This window comes from Grammomys surdaster, unplaced genomic scaffold (assembly GCF_004785775.1).
Source record: "Grammomys surdaster isolate TR1022 unplaced genomic scaffold, NIH_TR_1.0 202, whole genome shotgun sequence".
In the NCBI taxonomy this organism is placed as follows: domain Eukaryota; kingdom Metazoa; phylum Chordata; class Mammalia; order Rodentia; family Muridae; genus Grammomys; species Grammomys surdaster.
In genome coordinates this window covers 2785646-2792786 of record NW_021604647.1, presented here as the reverse complement: position 1 = coordinate 2792786, position 7141 = coordinate 2785646, and the positions used below count along the sequence as shown (strand labels likewise).

The following is a 7141-nucleotide window of genomic DNA, read 5'->3' as shown; positions in this document are numbered from 1 at the left end:
CTCGGATCGGACGCTCTTCCTCTCTCTTTCCCTTGCTTGGAGGGGGGGAGGGAGGTAGGGAGGGAGGGAGGAAGAAAGAGAAGAAAAGAAAAGAAAAAAAGAGAAAGAAAGAAAGGAAGGCATTACAAAATTCTTTTCTAATCATGTCACACTACCTACCTGCTTCATGATAAGTGTTTCCTAAAACACTTAAGGATAAATTCGAATGCTGTGGTACGATCTGCAAACTTCCATGCCCTTTCTATCCTTGATCTCAGATATAGGTATGATACCCCTCTCTCTGTCACTCAAACATTCTTGAGTGTTCTGGACTTGTGTGTTTCTGGTTCTTTCTGCCTGAGATGTTCATCCCCTGGGGTTAGCTTCATCAGATCCATGCTCAAACATCCACCTAATCTGAAAAGATCTTCCTTAACCATCTCATCCAATATATCTCTCCCCACATCCTTGCTCTAAAGTATCTGAAAACATTCAATAAACTGTTCAAAAATACCCAACTAAAACTAGCCAAAGTAAAAAAATTCCCAAGGAAGCATCTACTAGCATTCATAGTTCCCTTTATAACACAGCCACACCTTGCAATTCTAGAGGGCGTGGAGTTGCAAGCCTTTAATCCTTGTACTTCTGAGACAGAGGCAGGCAGAGTTCTATAAGATCAAGGCTAGCCTGATCTACACAGTGACTCAGGATAGCAAGGGATATACAGTGTGCCCCTTTCTTTAAAAAAACAAAAACAAACAAACAAACATGGAAATAGAGACCAACTCCACCATGAGAAGTCTCTGTCTCCTGCAAATCAACACCCCCCTCCATTGCCTCTCAAGTGCTGAGATTACAGATGTGACCCACCAACCCACCTCACTCAACTACCCTTGGCATACTTTTACCACATGTAACCAACAGTACCCTTTCTATTGGCTCTTCTGATGAGGATGTACAGCCTTGCCTAGTGAAAACCAATTTTATCTCTGTGTAATCAAAGCACACATGCCTGAATACCAGTCACCTTCTAGTGGATTCCTATTTTACCTTGATTCTTTTGTTCTACTACACTACTCTTCATCCTTCAAGAATAAAAGGAAATTTCAACTCACCCAGGTGGCAAACCTTCAACTTCAATCCTCTTGTCTTAACCTCCTAAATAGCTACTGTTATAGGTGTGCAATGCCTAGCCACAACTGGGTGAATACCAACATAATCCAGGACCAGGGAATCAGTGTTTACGGTCAAGTGTGCTAGCACTGTATGCTTCTAAGCCTAGTGCTAGGAGATAGGGCAGGCTGGTTGTAAGGATCCTAAGTTCAAAGCCAGGCTTATAAGCATAACTAGGCCCTGTCTCTACCCTTCCTCTCCAAGAGGCAGGCATGGCAGCTACCAACTCTGACTTCAGTACCCAGGGAGGCGGAGAGAGGTAAAATTGCCAAGAGTCTGTGACCTGTTTGTTATACTCAGGGATCCCTAGTCCAGCTAGGGCTACAGAGTATGAGCCTACTCTACCTCCAACCCCTGAAAACATATAAGTACAATTTAAAAGCCCATACAAACTCACCACCAACACAAATATTTTTTTTCTCTTGTAATTCTGCAAATGGAACCCAAGGCCTTGGCCAGCATTCCATCACCAGGCTCCACCTCCAGCCACACAGACAGAGGCCATGGAGACATCCACTGCACATTCTGTTTTCCTCTCCACACAGACAGAGGCTATGGAGACATTCACTGCACATTCTGTTTTCTTTTTCAGCAAGGGAAAGCTTACCCCCAACCCCATCCTCCAACAGGCGGTAGTGTACAGACTGACAAAAAAATGCACTGGCCAATTTAAAGAACAGACAACAAAGATTCAAGTAAAAAAAAAAAAAAAAAAAAATTCCACAGTTGAGGCCTGGAGAGCTGGCACAGTACTTAAAAGCACTTGTTCCTGCACAAGTCCCAAAACCCACATGGTGGCTCACATCATCCATAGTTCCAGTACCAGGGAATCCAGTGCTCTCCTCTGACCTCTATAAGCACTAGGCACTCATGTGGTACACAGATACATACAAACAAAATGCTCATACACATAAAAAATAAATCTTTTTTTTTTTTTTGTTTTTTTGTTTTTCGAGACAGGGTTTCTCTGTGTAGCCCTGGCTGTCCTAGAACTCACTCTGTAGACCAGGCTGGCCTCGAACTCAGAAATCCACCTGCCTCTGCCTCCCAAGTCCTGGGATTAAAGGCGTGCGCTACCGCTGCCCAGCTAAAAAATAAATCTTAAAAAAAAAATCAAGAAAAGAAGACAACCCATGGTGAAGGTCTAGAAGGATGGGTCAGTGGTTAGAGCATTTCTGGATCACCATTAGGACCAGAAGTCAGACTTGGATCTTGGCACCCATGTAACAAGCTAGGTGTCCCACAAATGCTTGTACCTCTAGCTCTGAAGGATGCACTCTTCTGGCCTATAGGTGAGCAAAGTTGTGTACCCACACTCATATACTCACACACACAATATTTTTTAAAATGCATAGTTGAATACTCCAAGCATGTCTAAAAATATACCCAGAGGGAATGAAATATTCCCAAATGAGGGTAAGGTACATCCTAGATAGGCTGTGTTCAGAGATCTACAATGTAAGTCTTAGTCCTTTACACATGCACACAACGATTAGGCACCTAGAGCCTCATATATGATATGCAACTGCGGTACCACATAGGTATATCCCCATCTCTCCCTGAGCCGTCTTGAACTTCTTACTGTATTTTACTCAGTTGCTCAGGATGACCTTGAAATTACTCTGAAGCTTTGAACTAGTGATTTTCTGCTAAGAAAAATAAAAAGTTTAAGTCTGTAAAAAAAAAAAAAAATCTATGTTTTACCTGCATGTGAGTAAGTATACTGCATGTGTTCTCATATTCACAGAGGCCAAGAGAAGACACTGGAACCCCTGAACCTGGAGTTGGTTATAAGCCACCATGTGGGTGTTGGGAACTAAATCCAGATCCCCTCCAAGAACAGCAAGTGTTCTAAGCCATTTCTCCAGACTTAAAAAGACTTGTTTTTATTTATGTATAGACATGTATGTTGTGTGTATGTATACATATATGCAGGTGCCCTCAGAGGTCAGAGATGAGCACAGGAACTCTTGGAGCTGGAGTTACAGACAACTGTGAGCGGCCTGACCTGAGTGCTGGGAACTAGTCTTGGGACCTCAGCAACTTAAGACTATGTTTGCAGCTCTGAGATCCTCTGCTTTAAGCCTGTAAGTAGCTGGGGTTACAGATCTACCACTAGGTCTGGCTCTTCTTATAGTCTACACTAACAAAGTACTTTAGCTGGGTGCTGTGACACACCTGTAATCCTACCACATATATATGTAGAACCACCAAGCGTTTACCCCACCCTTGACCATGTGAACTAGAAGCTCCAAATAACTAAAGTACCCGACCAACCGACCAACCAAAAACAGTACATAGCAAACTACAGCATGCCAAATAACACACAGCAGGCAGCATTTAAGACTATAGGAAATTTTACAGAGAAAGTCTTTTATGCTACTCTCACGTTATGTGTAACAGCTAAAAAATATTTAGCAATAAATCAGAAAGTGAAAAATTCAAAGGGCTGGAGAAGTAGTTCAGTGTTGAACTGCCTAGCACACAAAAGGCTCTGAGCTCCATCTCCAAGCACTGAAAACAAGTCCCTCAAAACAGACCCAGAAGGCCGGGCGGTGGTGGCGCACACCTTTAATCCCAGCACTCAGGAGGCAGGAGACAGGCGCATTTCTGAGTTCGAGGCCAGCCTGGTCTACAGAGTGAGCTCCAGGACAGGCAGGGCTACACAGAGAAACCCTGTCTCGAAAAACCAAAAAAAAAAAAAAAAAAAAAAAAAAAAAAAAAAAAAAAAAAAAAAAAAAAAAAAAAAAAAAAACTGCACAGATAGATGGCCAGTACTTGTGATGGTCACAACAGTCTATAACTCCAGTTTCAGTTATTACACCTTCTGGCCTCAGTAGGCAGTGCTACATGCCACCTCACCAGTGTGAACCCTGGGAATGGCACTAAGGCCATCTCACCAGTGCAAAAGCAGCAACTCCTACTCTAGTAACTTACAAGCCCTCTTGGTCTCCAGAGAGAAAATACAATATTCTGTTTCTTCTCTATCCTTTGCGTCATCTTTTAATGCTGACTTTTACACTGTAGCATGTGTTTTCTCAGCATATTGACCTTACAACAAACATGAAACTCAATTTAAATGAATTTTTAATTCATTTAAAATAGAGACAGAGGCCGGGTGGTGGTGGTGCATGCTTTCCCCATCTCAATAAATGGTACAGGCATCTATCTATGTGGTTGCTCAAAACAAGAATTAAAAAGGGAATGCTGGGCATGTGGACAAAAAACCTATAATCTCATCATGCCAGAGGTGGGGACACAAGAATCTGGAGTTCAAAGCCATCTCTGGCTATATACAGAGTTTGAAGTCACTCTGAGCAACAGAAAATCTTGTTTCAAAATAAAAACTAAATATCCAAAACATGCATACACACACACACACACACACACACACACACACACACAGCCCTCAGCATGTGGTGCCTGCAAGTCTGGCTCTTAGGAGTTGAGAAGGTGCAAGAGATTAAGGCCAACCTGGGCTACAAGCGATCGATCCCTTTCCCTTCCAAGTCTTGCTAATTCTACTCCAAAATACCCTCATGTTTCCACTCTGCCCGCTTCCATTGTCCTGGGCTCAATCCAGGCTACCACAAAAGCTGCATCCTGACTCCCCAGCTCCACCCACACACACACTTGACTTCTCCGATGTAGTAGTGGGATTGTGCCACTACCTTCTCAAAACCTTTACACAAGCTTCCTATAAAAAGTAAGTCTGCCAGATGTAGAACACAGTGTTAATTCCAGCACTGGGAAAGCCGAGGTCGGCAAATCTAAGTTCGAGGCCAGCCTGGTCCTACAAAGAGGACTGAGGTTCTGAGACAGGACTATGTATGTATATGTAAAGAAACCCTGTCTTAAATGAACAACAAAAAGTAAAACAATTAAGGCACCTGCCCCTCATCTGTTGTTTTGGTCCTACCTTTAAGACAGACTACACAAACATACAAACCCATAGTAATTACTTCTGAACATTAAAACTTCTTTGTCCTTGTCTACATTTTAAAAAATTTTTAGGGTGAATACTTGCTACTTATTAAGGGCAACGATACTGCTGAATAAATGTGTATTACGTTCTATTTTACGTTAATTAGAAAACGTAATTTTAAAAGTGGGATGTTTCTGCAATTAGGTATGTGCCTACACAAAAAACTAGGAATATCAAAACTAGTAAGATGTGAGTGAGCCGCAGAGTTACAGGACACAGTATCTTCTGTTTAACACAGATACTTGCATAATGGAGATGAGCTCTAAGCCTTATTGTCTTCTGCATTCCGGCTACAACCCATCGAGCCGTCTTTCTGGTCAAGTCCTCACTTTCCGAAGCTTCCATAAGACACAGCACCGTCCTACACCCTCGTGCAGACTCCTCGCAACCTTCCTAAGACGCTGCAGATTTCTTTGGGCAAATCCAAACTTGCCGAGGCGACCTCGTCTCGGGACCACCCGCAGGTCACCGCGCAAGCTCAGCCGCCCCGGTTGCAAAGAGCGCCGTCTGAGGCTGCGCGGCGGGAAGGACCCTCCCCACGCCGGACCTGGCTCCCAGCGGACCCGGGCGCCCACCCGTCCGCGCTGCTGAGGTGTCCGCGCGGCGCCCGTGGGGGAGGGGTGCACGTGCCCGCGCCAGACAATGCCCCGCACAGGACGCGCGCCCGTGCCGACACTCACCCTTCCTGCGCGTCGGCTGCAGCGCCGCCCCGCCGGGACCCGGAACCCACACGCGGAGAGAAGGAGCGAAAGGTCTCCTCCCGCGGAACCACCGCGCGAGGCCAGGGACGCGCCCGCGCGGAAGCTCACAACACACAGCAGCTCGCCCGCCGCGAGGCTCCGCCCCCCACGTCACCTCGGGGGCGGGGCGGCGCGGGCGCGCGCGCAGTGGAGGCAGGGCCAGGGCGGCGTGGCCGCGGGGGCTAAAGCTGCCCCCGAACTCTGACCCGGCTGCGTCGCACCTTCAGGTTGAGGCGGTCAACCCTTGTCTTGATGCTGAAAGTTTGAGAGAATGCTGGTTCTCTTGTAGTTATGGCAACAGTAACTATGGTGACTACTGCTGAGCGTACCACCATGTGTCACTGTGCTTAGTGATAGGGGTGTATATAGCAGCAGTAACCTAGTATCGTGGGGTAATATTTGTAGTCTGGAGACTGAGGCAGGGGCATCATAAATACAAAGTCTAGCTACATAGTGAATTTAAGGCCCTGTCTCAAAGTAAAAATTGATGGTATAGTGCTTGTTTAGTGCAATGCTGGGATTCCAACCTCCACCACCATAAATATATTTTTTTAAACAAAAAAAAAAAAAAAAAAAGGAAAGAGAAAAGGAAGGAAGGAAAGACAGGAGGAAGGAATTAATCATTATGAATCCATTTTACTTGGTGCACTAGCGTGGGGTGTAGTGGCTCCCCTCCCCTCTGGTCCGAGATACTTTGTAGATTGACCTCAACAAGGAAAGGGGTAGGACAGAAGGTTTGGAAATGTTGATTAACTTTTGTTTGGTTGGTTTTTTGTTTTTGTTTTTTGAGACAGTATTTCTCTGTGTAACTATGGCTGTACTAGAACTAGCCTCAAACCCAGAGAGATTTGCATACCTAAAGGCAAGTGCCACCACTGCCTGGCAATATATTGAAAACTTAATGTAGATCTCAGCTAGTGAGGGACAATCCATTAAACCTTGTTTTTCCCTTTAAAATCACTTGAAACCAGGTTTCTTCCATGATACCACACACCAAGCCCTCCTATTACTTCTTCAGGACTGCAGCCTCCCGGCTGTCCTGGGAGCTGTCTCAGCCTTCTTCAGCTCTTGCTTGTTGGCGTATTTACTTCGAAAGCTGAGTTTTATCATATTTTATGTGCATATTGTCATTTTTATGCATTTTATTTAATATGAAATATTTTAAAAGTTATGTTCCTATATCCTCTATAACAAGCCTAGTCATGGGCCAGGAATAGTGACCCATAACTTTGATCTCAGCATTTAGGAAGCAGACACAGATGGA

At 44.8% G+C, this 7141-nt stretch overlaps 1 protein-coding gene across 1 annotated transcript in view; it reads right to left on the bottom strand.

Moving 5' to 3' along the window:
- Window positions 1-5921, bottom strand: part of Yeats2 (YEATS domain containing 2) — a 93194-nt gene extending 87273 nt beyond the window's left edge. Inside the window, exon 1 of the mRNA XM_028770508.1 lies at window positions 5818-5921. The gene's annotated coding sequence lies outside the window, so the exon portion shown is untranslated. The remainder of the gene's footprint in view (window positions 1-5817) is intronic.
- Window positions 5922-7141: the final 1220 nt, after the last annotated feature.